Here is a 13,310-nt window from a genome sequence, read left to right as displayed (position 1 = left end):
GAGCATTTTCTCTTGGAGTGAGGATGATACATGTAGATTATAGTTAAATCCTTTAACCCGTTGATCTTGTCCACTTGTCAAAAACTCATTAGAACATTAATAATTTATATTTATTGTTATTCATTAAAATCCAAGGTAGATGAGAAGAGTGATCGTCCAATCCTAACAAACCCAAACATTATGGTAGATCTCCCTCTGTCACCACGATCATGTGCTCGAACGCGAACAAGAGAAGCGTATTGCAGGTGAGGACTGTGACCTCCTCCCCGAAAACCTTGTGGTTAGGCTACATGTGATCGAAAAGGTAGCATCATCGTTCGCCTCTACCTCTCTCTCGTTTTTGCCTCCTCCACCCAGCGATAACATTGGTGGCAACATCACCCACAACACCATTGTGGAGATAAACTCTCCTAACCTCGGAACCGTGCCACAACAGCTTTATTGCACTTCATCTGCACTATCGTGCCCCCACAAACCCACCGCACCTCCATGGCACCACCATACTGAAAGCTAGCAACATTATTGCAAATCTGAAATCCTCCCAACTTCTAGCAATACCACCACAAATATGAACCCCCCTACCAATTTCTTTAAGCACAAGTTCATACCAAAGCAAAACCCAAGCTTCAAGCACCACGAGATAGAAGGCTTGATGGTGGTGATGATTGTACCTCCGTTGTGGTCTATGCAATCCCCGAAAGAAATTCGATTTGGATATAAGATCTTTTGTTTCCTCCTTTAATTGATTATGTGGCTTTTAACCACCATAATTGTAATTTAAAATCTATCAAAAAATCATATTTTTAAAAGTTGACCACCATGTCACTAGTCAATGAAAAAATCCTAACGACAAGGACAAAAAGCAAAAGTTTTCAAATATTACGGAGAAAAGGTAAAAAAAAAATTTATCAGGGATTAAAAATAAAACTTAAATATATATCAAGGATAACAAACATAGTTTAGCCTAATATTTAAATACTCCTTGTTATCTAAAAAATAATAATCCTTATAATATATCTAATAATGTTAATAGTTTTGTGATTAAATAGAAACTTATAATAACTTTAATAAACTATTTTTAATTTGATGTAAATGTTATTTGCCTTTTGTTTTTCTTGGGCTGAAATTGGTTGTAAAGAACACAATTGTTTGTCACAAATTGAAGATGAGTTGCATGAATCCGTGAAAGGAAATAGTATGTTCTTTGCTGGAAATAGTAGCAACTTGTGTTCTAATCAAATGGTCCAGGATTTAATCCTGACTTTGGATATGAAATAAATCATCTTGAAAAGAAAATATTCATCTTATATATGCTTATAATCTCTGACAATTATTTAAGGTGGGTTTAACCCATTTTTCTTTTTGATCAAATTATTAAAGTCAACAGAAAAATAAATCATAATCAAATGATAGCTAGCATGGCAATTATTGAGTATTGGATGATTTTGTATTGTATTGTTTTGTAATTTAATGGTTTTTTTAAAGAATTTCTATTGACATTTTTTCAATCTAAAAGTCTGTGGATGGAAAATAACCTCAAATTACCTCTAAGATCTAACAAAATTAAAAGGAAGACTTAACACTATCTCTTGTAAACTTCTCAAGAAGTAATTTACATACGTAAGAGTAAGTTAATTTAATTTGTTTTTATTTTACTTACATTAAGCCTTGTTTTAGATAAGGGGATATGCTTAGATAAACTTTTCTATAAGTACTTTTAAAAAGAAAAGAAAAATGAAATAAATGTTAACATAAGTTCAAATTAATTTTTACATAAGTTAATTTACATAAATTCTCTCATATAATTTTTTATCATGATTTTTAACTTATGCATAAACTAATTTTAATTTATGAAAAAGTTTATTTTATTTTTTTCTTATCTTAAAAATGCCTGTGATAAGTTTATCCAATCAGATCCTAGGCCTTTTAAGATTCTAGCTCGAGCAAATTCTCCATATCAATAGACCATCGAATTATGCACCGATCTAAGTAATTAAAATATATTAACATCAAAATATAATATTTTTTTACACGATCATGTTAGTCATGAATTATTATATATAATAAGATTATTTCTTTTTAATAATTATTTTAAAAATCATATATAAAATAATTTCTAATTAAAATATAAAAAATTCTTCTGAAATTATATTACAATTAAACTCTAAAAATTATACATGATGGTACTTCTGTCATATTGAATTTGACTACTTATTATAGTCTTATGTACTCTTGTTAAGTTTTATATTTCACTAAATAAATGCATATAGTAAAGGTACCTTTGCTACGATACTCTGCTTTTTATTTTTTCTCTCTGGAAAGCAGCTTTGCCACCACCAGTTTCTAGAGCTACTAATTAAATGTTCTTACTTACAAAGTAAGGTGCTGTTAGGTTGGTGTTTTAATTAGATTAATAGTGAAAAGCCAACGTCACATAAAGAGGGATGCCAGCCAGTCATGCATAAGTATAACCTTTGTTTCTCCTTTACATGTAATATTTTATATTTTATACATAAAAAATTATAGGCACTTTTTCAACTAAACCAATTTATACTACACTACAGTTTATAGCTATTTACCTTTCATGTATTTCTTATATTCACATTTTTATTCAATCAACTGAATTATAAGTTTTCGGCTTTTAAATTAACTTATAAATTTCATGTAGTTCATCAGCTTTAGTTAACTTAGAATCTAGTTTTACCAACCACACTCATAAGTCAAAGACAAAACAAATGATAAAATTATCGCCCTAACCAAATGGTAAAAGATAATTAAAATCCGAATCACCTGTTTTTTTTTTTACTTTTGTTATTGATAGATAAAATCTTAGTAAGCATGTAAGTAGGGATGAGATTAGGTCAGACTGACCTACAAGGGTCTACGACCTACCCTACATAAAGCCTGATTTGAACTGACCTATTTAATTAAAAGGTTAGACTTAGGTTTTTTTAAAAGCCTATTAAATTAAATAGATCAAGCTTAGGCTTATTAAAAAGCTTTATAAGCCTGATAGGCCGACCTATATATATATATATATATATATATACTTATATTATTTTTTTGGTACAATTAATTATTTTTTTGAAATTAGCAGATTTTGATAACACATTAATGCTCCATAACTTCCATTCCTATAATCAAGTAAGACTTTAATTACAATTTAGGTGTGAGTCATGTGTCCCTTTATATTCCTCATTATTTTTATTGGTTCCTACCGTTTTCTTTTCCTTTGACTTTCCTATTACTTTCCTACTCTGAGCAAATGAATATTTAATGTGAAGAAGGCTTTTAAAAGAACTATCAGGCCAAACTAGGTTTTTAAAACGGCCAGACCGAACTAAAATAAAAGCCTTTGATAGGCTATAGACTAAGCTCAGGCCTAAAAAATTCATCGTAGGCTAAAGCCTGAGCTGGCCTGACCTATTCCCACCAGTTTCTAGAGCTACTAATTAAATGTTCTTACTTACAAAGTAAGGTGTCGTTAGGTTGGTGTTTTAATTAGATTAACAGTGAAAAGCCAACGTCACATAAAGAGGGATGTCAGCCAGTCATGCACAAGTATAACCTTTGTTTCTCCTTTACATGTAACTAGTTGGTGACCCGTGCGTGTATGCACGGGTCAGTTGATTGTTTTATTTTTTATTACATAGTAGGAATAAAATGAAATATAGTGTGTAACAACAAAGAAACTTACTATTTATAATAATATTATGAAACTATAAAATATTGACGGTAAATTCTAATTTCTATAATCCATTTCATATCATTTTCTGTCCCATTCACTTTATTGTCAAATATACATATGTCAACCTAGCTACTTCCATAAAGTAAATATGCAAAACAAAGAAATGATTCTTAACATCATTAATCTGAACAAACTTTTGAAGATTCTTCGGATCAGGAAAAAATGGCTACTACCAGTGTCAAATAAAAAATCTAGAGAAAAATCCTTCATATTTAAATTATTCTTTTATTTAAAGCAACAAAGACATAATGCTTGGGATCAAACAAAATGTCCTGAAACATAACAATAAACCAATTTTTGTCTGTAAGAAGAAGCATTGTTAACAGTACATAATTTGGATCCACTGGTCAATGAAAATAGCTAAAAACAAATGTTGACATCAATTAATTATACCTTTCAATTGGTCCTTCAAGGATGAACTTATCACCAAAATGTATGACCTGCTTACAATAAATCATTTCTGCATATGTTATCCTTGCATATAAACTATATGCTATCATTGTATATGAACTTATTTATAACGACATTGAACAAAGAAAGCAAGAAAAATCGGTAAAAACTCAATTAATTAGGTACAGCTCTTCAAGTTGCAATATAGGCTTAAAATTAAATTGATAAGTGAATTATGAAGAAAGTTAATATTTATAATTAACTAATTGTTCAAAATACATCATTCAAAAACATTTCTCAAAATACATCCTTCCCTTTCAGGCTGTCGCCGTAATTCTGCTACTTCTCTCATAAGCATAGCAGCTAATCTGTTTTCCGTCTCCAAATCCATTTGAGTGACTGAACATATTACACAAAAGAAAGAACAATAGGAATGAGACTTTAATTGAATGAATAACATAAACAATTAATGAAACAACTCTAGGATGCTGAGTTGTTTTGTATTGGAAAGGGGCAAGACACCAAATAAGCAGCAAAAAGCAAAAATTGAAAGGTCAATTATCACCTGCTTGCCATTGATAATGTAAGCGTCCTCAATTACACAAAATCAAGTGCTGATATAAATTCAGGAGGGGAAAAAGGGGAAGACCGTGAAGAAGGCACTGATTTGAATGTCCTTTTGCAGTTATACAATCAGATTCCCAAAACATGTTTGTCTTAAAACTATGTGTTGCGTATATAACTCACATGCCTGAATGCTACTGCAGATATTCAAGAACCAATTTGTCACAATCCTTGAGTCCATCCACACTATAACTGGGGCAAGAATAATTATATATCATCAATCCAATCAAGCAAAATGAAAATAAATGCTACAACAACTTTAACAGATCAAATTTGATACTAGATTTTGATGTGTGGGTGCCCAATATTCATTTGATGCATTTCTAGCAGTAGTGCTCAAGGAGTAATAGATTCCTTAAATCAAAAGCCAAGAGAAAAAGGAAAATGCAAGAAAAAAACCCAGCATTATCAAGTATGCTACTTAAGCTAGGCATGATATCTTATGTATAGGCATACACTAAAAAGGATCGTACGCACGGTTGTTTGATTTTTTTATCTAGCAAGTATTGTAATTTTTGATTGCATGGTTCCATTGCTCCTCTTTCTTGTAAGGTATTCACCGCTTGAGGCATAGAAGATGTTTTTTTGACCAATAGGTACATAAACACATATTATATGTTGTCCCTGTTAATTGAGAATAGTATATGATGGTCTGTACTCAAAATAGTAAACAATTATGAACAAACATAAGCAGTTTATTAATCATCATCCTACATAATTTGTCATCAAATGAAACAGAAAACAACCCAGTTTTTGTATTGAAAAAAAATCAAACACATAAAATTAATAAACTATATAGCAAAATTTAATAGTAAAAAATAAAAAGGTTGATAGATTGAGTACGTGATAGTGTTGGAAATGGAATCCAATCACTATAAAAATAATAAAATGAAAACACTGAATTGTCTAATAAAATATCAGACATTCAAAAAAATAGAAAAACTCAAAATGTTGAAGTCGAATTGATTCTCAACATACAAATGAACAGATAAAACAAAAATAACAGAGCATGGAATTTTTTTTAAAAAAAAAATTCAAGTGAAAAATGAGAGGAACACTAACGCCTTAAAATCTCGTGGTTGCCTTAACCTACGCATGGTGGAGAGAAGGGATCACAGAAGAGATAATGTCATGTATTTTTGCCATTTGTAACATATAAAAGGAAGAAAACCATGATAAAAAAGACAGAAAATGAAAGAAAAAATAGTTATCTTTTACTGATATTGCATCTCCCGTTGCACATTCACTCAACAAAGTAATAATTTATTTTCTGATCAGAAAACAAACTAAGAAACTATAGAAGCATAAAGACTACAGAATAATAATAATAATAATAATAATAATAATAATAATAATAATAATAATAATAACCTGCACGAAGTGAAAAGGTGGTAACAATCAACAAATATGTGAAATGCAACATAATCAAGCAGTTTAATGAACTAAAAACATGTATTCAATCAATTATGTACCTGCCGAATCCCCAAAACAAAAAAGACCAGCTAGTGTAACTGTTAGAACAAATGAAAGTTTAAAAAAAAAAGGAAAAAAAAGAAAAAAAAAGCTTCAAGTCCTACATCGCTCAAGATAAACACTTGAATAGTGTTTCACTCCCTATATATAGAGAGCTCATTTCTTCTTTTTTCCTTGCCCTAGTTGAGAAGCATTTCCTCAACTTTTCTTTCTCCCTCCCATATTTCAGCCGATGCATTTCCGGCAAACTTCTCCCTCTTTCTTTCTGTCGCTCTAAAATTTTCGGTTGCCTTTAAGAGTGACTTTGTAAGTCATATTTTTCGGTTGCCTTTAAGAGTGACTTTGTAAGTCATTTTTTCGGTTGGTTTTAAGAGTGACTTTTAAAGTCACATTTCTCGGTTGCCTTTTAGAGTGACTTTTCAAGTCATACAAGAGGGTGTAATTCTAGAAAAGGTTCCCTCAGTGCAGTGGAAATCTTATACAGTGATTTGGGCTGTTTTATCCTGGGGACTGTTTTATCCTGGGGACGTCGTGGTTGATAGTCTGCTTGCACAATTTTTGGCAGTGCCATGAAACGTCTTAAAGAAAGCGACATTATCTGTGACTCAACCAGTAATTTTTTCGGTTTGCCATAAACTATTGTTACAACAATTTTAAGACGGTTTCGATTCTGCTATGGCTACCGTAGATATTATTGGCTCGAACAACAATGACCTCAACAAACCTTTTAGGTTTGAAGGGTATCATTTCAAACGTTGGCAACAAAAGATGATGTTTTATTTAACTATGAGAAAAGTTGCCTATGTTTTGAACACTGATATTCCGGTGGTACTCGAGGATGCTGAGAAGGAAGTGAAGGATAAAATTACTATGGAATTAGCTCTCTGGAATGAAAATGACTACCTATGCAAGAATTTCATTCTGAATGGGTTAGCTGATGATCTCTATGATTATTATAGCCCATATAAGTCTGCCAAATTAGTTTGGCTGGCTTTGGAAAAGAAGTATGATACTGAGGAAGCTGGGACTAAAAAGTATGTTGTTAGCCGCTACCTCAAGTATCAAATGACTGATGATAAATCAGTAAAGTCTCAATCCCATGAGATACATAAAATTGCTCATGATATAATATCAGAGGGTATGACATTGGATGAGCAATTTCAGGTTGCTGTCATCATAGACAAATTGCCTCCTGGCTGGAAGGATTTCAAAAACCTTCTCAGACACAAGACCAAAGAATTCTCTTTGGAGTCTCTGATCGCACGTCTGCGCATTGAGGAAGAGGCACGCAGACAAGATCAGAAAGATGAAGTGTTGGTTGTGTCTCACAACAACACTAAAAGGAAGAACACAGGTGCAGTTCTGAAGCCTATATTGGCAAAAACTTTAAGAATCAGAACCGCAATGTGAGCAATACCTCCAACCGCAACAAGAACCCCCCAAGGGTCCAACATGCTAGACAACATCCACCTGCCAAGAATAATCCCGGTGAGTCATTCATCTGCTACAATTGTGGCAAACTGGGACATATGGCACGTAAATGCAGAAATCCTTCAATGACAGGTGCTCCCCAGGCTAACATGAATCAAGAGACATACATAGCTGTGATAACAGAAATCAATATGATTGGAGGATCAGATGGATGGTGGATAGACACTGGCGCCTCCCGCCATGTCTGCTATGATCGTGCTATGTTTAAAACATACACGAATGTTGAAAATAAGAAAGTGTTGCTGGGTGATTCCCACACCACTACTGTTGCTGGAACTGGAGATGTTGAACTGAAGTTTACCTCTGGAAAGACTTTGATTCTCAAAGATGTGATGCATACTCCAGAGATGAGAAAGAATCTGGTTTCTGGTTTTCTTTTAAACAAGGTTGGGTTTACTTAGACCATAGGTGCAGATTTATTTACTTTGACCAAGAATGGGGTATTTGTAGGGAAAGGGTACGCCACTAATGGCATGTTCAAATTAAATCTTGATATTAATAAAGTTTCTCCTTCTGCTTACATGCTGTGTGATTTTAATATCTGGCATTCTAGACTTTGTCATATAAATAGTCGTTGCATATCTAATATGAGTAACTTAGGTTTTATTCCAAAGCTATCTTTAAATCACTTTGAAAAATGTGTTTTTTGCAGTCAATCTAAAATAACTAAGAAATCACATAAATCAGTAGTTAAAGAATCTGAACCATTGGATTTAATACATTCTGATATATGTGAATTTGATGGAACGTTGACCAGAAATGGAAAACGATATTTTATCACTTTTATTGATGACTGCTCTGATTATACATATGTATACCTTATGAAAAATAAAAGTGAAGCGCTTGACATGTTTAAGTTATTTGTAACAGAAATTGAAAATCAATTCAATAAGAAAATTAAGAAACTTCGAAGTGATAGAGGCACATAGTATGATTCCAGTTTGTTTAATGAGTTTTATAATTTGCATGTAATCATACATGAAACGACTGCTCCATATTCACCTGAAATGAACGGTAAAGCTGAAAGAAAGAACAGAACTTTTACAGAATTAGTTGTAGCTACTATGTTGAGTTCTAGTGCAACATCTTTTTGGTGGGGCGAAATTTTGTTAAATGTTTGTTATGTGCTAAATAAAATCCCCAAATCAAAAAGCAAGACATCTCCCTATGAGATATTAAAGAAAAGACAACCAAATTTGTCTTATTTGAGAACTTGGGGATGTTTGGCCTATGTAAGGATCCCAAATCCTAAGAGGGTTAAACTTGCAAGTAGAGCCTATGAATGTGTGTTCATTGGTTATGCTATTAATAGCAAAGCGTATAGGTTTTATGACCTAAACGCAAAAGTGATCATAGAGTCAAATGATGCTGATTTTTATGAAAATAAATTTCCTTTTAAATTAAGGGATAATGGGGGTACTTCATCCAATTATCTTCTTGGTATTAGTAGTGAAAATCTTGCACAACCAAAACCAGATATAGAGCCTCGAAGAGGTAAGAGAGCAAGAATTGCTAAAGATTATGGGCCCGATTATATGACTTATACATTAGAGGAGGATCCATCAAACCTCCAAGAAGCTTTGTCTTCTTTGGATGCTGACTTGTGGCAAGAAGCCATTAATGATGAGATGGATTCTTTAGAATCTAACAAGACATGGCATTTAGTAGACTTGCCTCCTGGTTGCAAACCAATTGGTTGTAAATGGATCTTGAAAAAGAAACTAAAACCTGATGGTACTGTGGATAAATACAAGGCTCGTCTTGTAGCCAAGGGTTTTAGGCAAAGAGAGAATGTGGATTTCTTCGACACCTTTTCACCAGTCACTAGAATAACATCTATTCGGGTGCTAATATCTCTTGCTGCTATTCACAGTCTAGTGGTACACCAAATGGATGTTAAAACTGTTTTTTTAAATGGTGAATTGGAAGAGGAAATCTATATGGAACAACCTGAAGGGTTTGTGATTCATGGACAAGAAGATAAAGTCTGCAAGTTAGATAAATCTTTGTATGGCCTAAAACAAGCACCTAAGCAGTGGCATGAAAAGTTTGATAACTTAATAGTCTCGAATGGGTTTAAGGTGAATGAAAGTGACAAATGCATTTGCTACAAATCTGTAAATAATATTTGCACTATCATATGTGTATATGTCGATGACCTTCTCATATTTGGTTCAAATATTCATGGAGTGAACAATGTGAAATCATTGTTGTGTAACAACTTTGATATGGAAGACCTCGGAGAAGCAAGTGTAATCCTTGGTATTAAGATTACTAGGTCAAAAGAGGGAATTTCTCTGGATCAATCTCACTACATTGAGAAGATCTTAAAGAAATATGACTACTTTGACTGTAAACCTGCTAGTACACCATATGATCCAAGTGTAAATCTGTTTAAGAACACTGGTGGAGGTATACGACAAACTGAGTACGCAAGTATCATTGGCAGCCTTAGGTAATGAGGTACCTGCTATGTTGTGGGATTATTATGCAGGTTTACCAGTAGACCTAGTATGGAGCACTGGCACGCTATTGAAAGGGTAATGAGGTACCTTAAAAGAACCATAAATCTTGGAGTACATTATAAAAGGTTTCCCGCTGTACTTGAAGGATACAACGATGCAGATTGGAACACTCTTTCAGATGATTCCAAAGCAACCAGTGGCTATATATTTAGCATAGCTGGTGGGGCTGTTTCTTGGAAGTCAAAGAAACAGACTATCTTAGCTCAGTCCACTATGGAATCTGAGATGATAGCACTAGCAACTGCTAGTGAGGAAGCAAGTTGGCTAAGAAGCTTACTTGTAGAGATTCCTTTATGGAAAAGACCGATACTAGTTGTGTTGATCCATTGTGATAGTACCGCGGCTATTGCAAAAATTGAGAACCGTTATTACAATGGTAAGAAACGACAGATACGTCGTAAGCACAACACTGTTAGAGAATTACTCTTAACAGGAGCTATTAGAGTGGATCACGTACGCACTGATGATAATTTAGCAGATCTTTTGACGAAAGGATTAGCTAGAGAGAAAGTCCATAACACTTCTAAAAGAATGGGACTATTGCCCTTACTGCGATGATCATTCATGATGGTAACCCGACCTATATGACTGGAGATCCCAAGAACTAGGTTCAATGGGTAATAAAAAGTTATGAAGTGATATGAGATGAACATGCTCTTATAAGTGAAAGCAGCATGATTCCTGAAGTAACAAGAGGATGAGTTATGGAAAAAATTCATAATTCTTAATGAGATATATGCTCTACATTGAGTGGAGTACCTAGGCTACAGGAGTACTCTTGATAGACTCACCTATGTGAATGTTGAAGTGGGGGCCGCTTCATATGAAATTTTGGGCAAAAATTTCTAGAGCGTTCACTATACCGGGATAGACGTGCATGGCCTTTAACGCACGGGCTTTATAGAATACACCTATGAAAAGGTTGTGTGTGGTTTGATGTCGGAGATAGAGTTCAAGACTTCGAGTCACTCTAATAAAATCCGAATCTTACTCACTATGCAAAGGTTCAAGTTGTATGACACCTTTGTTTATGCACAATTTTATGAAATCCTCGAAAATCTTCTTTTCAAATTTCAAGTGGGGGATTGTTAGAACAAATGAAAGTTTGAAAAAAAAAAGAAAGGAAAAAAAAGAAAAAAAAAGCTTCAAGTCCCACATCGCTCAGGATAAACACTTGAATAGTGTTTCACTCCCTATATATATAGAGCTCATTTCTTCTTTTTTCCTTGCCCCAGTTGAGAAGCATTTCCTTAACTTTTCTTTCTCCCTCCCATATTTCAGCTAATGCATTTTCGGCAAACTTTTCCCTCTTTCTTTCTGTCGCTCTAAAATTTTCAGTTGCCTTTAAGAGTGACTTTGTAAGTCATATTTTTCGGTTGCCTTTAAGAGTGACTTTGTAAGTCATATTTTTCGGTTGGTTTTAAGAGTGACTTTTAAAGTCACATTTCTCGGTTGCCTTTTAGAGTGACTTTTCAAGTCATACAAGAGGGTGTAATTCTAGAAAAGGTTCCCTCAGTGCAGTGGGAATCTTATACAGTAATCTGGGCTGTTTTATCCTGAGGACGTCGTGGTTGATAGTCTGCTTGCACAATTTTTGGCAGTGCCACGAAACGTCTTAAAGAAAGCGACATTGTCTGTGACTTAGCCAGTAATTTTTTCGGTTTGCCATAAACTATTGTTACAACAGTAACAAAGCATGAAAAATTAAAATAAAATAAAATTGAAGTAAAAATGAGAAGAATACTTACTTCTTAAAATACCGTGGTTGCTCTGACCTGCTCATGGTGACAAATTTTAATCACAGGAATGTCCTAGGCAATACCCTAGCATAGTCATGGTGACTTGACTTGAGTAATAATAATAATAATAATAATAATAATAATAATAATAATAATAATAATAATAATAATAATAATAATAATAATAATAATAATAATAATAATAATAATAATATAAAAAATAAAATAAAATAAAATTGAAGTGAAAAATGAGAGGAACACTTACTTCTTCAAATCTCGTGGTTGCCCTAACCTTGCTCATGGTGACAAATTCGAATCACGGGAATATCCTAGACAACACCCTAGCATAGTCATGGTCACTTGACCTGAGTAATAATAATAATAATAATAATAATAATAATAATAATAATAATAATAATAAAAACATGAAAAATCAAAATAAAATAAAATTGAAGTGAAAAATGAGAAGAACACTTACTTCTTCAAATCTCGTGGTTGCCCTGACCTGCTCATGGTGACAAATTTGAATCACGGAAATATCCTAGACAACATCCTAGCATAGTTATGGTCACTTGACCTGAGTAATAATAATAATAATAATAATAATAATAATAATAAAATGAAAAATCAAAATAAAATAAAATTGAAGTGAAAAATGAGAGGAACACTTACTTCTTCAAATTCCATGGTTGCCCTGGCCTACTCATAGTGACAAATTTGAATCACGAAAATATCTTAGGCAACACCCTAACATAGTCATGGTCACTTGACTTGAGTAATAATAATAATAATAATAATAATAAAATGGAGAGGACTTTGCTTATTATTCAATCAATTATGTAGGTGTCGAATTCCCAAAACAAAAAAGATCAATTAATGTAATATAGTATGAAAAATTAAAACAAAATAAAATTACAGTGAAAAAATAAAAGAAACACTTACTTCTCCGCAATTTATTTTGACTTGTGAGAATGAAAAAGCAATTTCATTTTGCATGGAACTTCCTGCTAACAGATTCGTAACAGGAGACATTGAATACTGCAAGGCAAAGACATGGCAATAGCATGTTGTGCCAGGAATCAAACCGAATGCTTTAATTAAATTACTATTAATTAATTAATTATTACCATCCCCATATGATGCCATAGTGAGAGTTCAAGAAATAATCTTCTGAAAAATTTTAGTGATATCAAAGTGATTCCATCAACTGCATTTAAGAACTGCTCTAGTCACACGAATCGAATTCCTATCTACAATTTGGAGCCTATTAAAGTTTGCTACTTGAGAAATTCCGCCAGACGAATCAATGTATGGTTCTAG

Source organism: Glycine max, chromosome 13 (assembly GCF_000004515.6).
Source record: "Glycine max cultivar Williams 82 chromosome 13, Glycine_max_v4.0, whole genome shotgun sequence".
Classification (NCBI taxonomy): Eukaryota; Viridiplantae; Streptophyta; class Magnoliopsida; order Fabales; family Fabaceae; genus Glycine; species Glycine max.
This window is presented reverse-complemented; position numbering follows the sequence as displayed.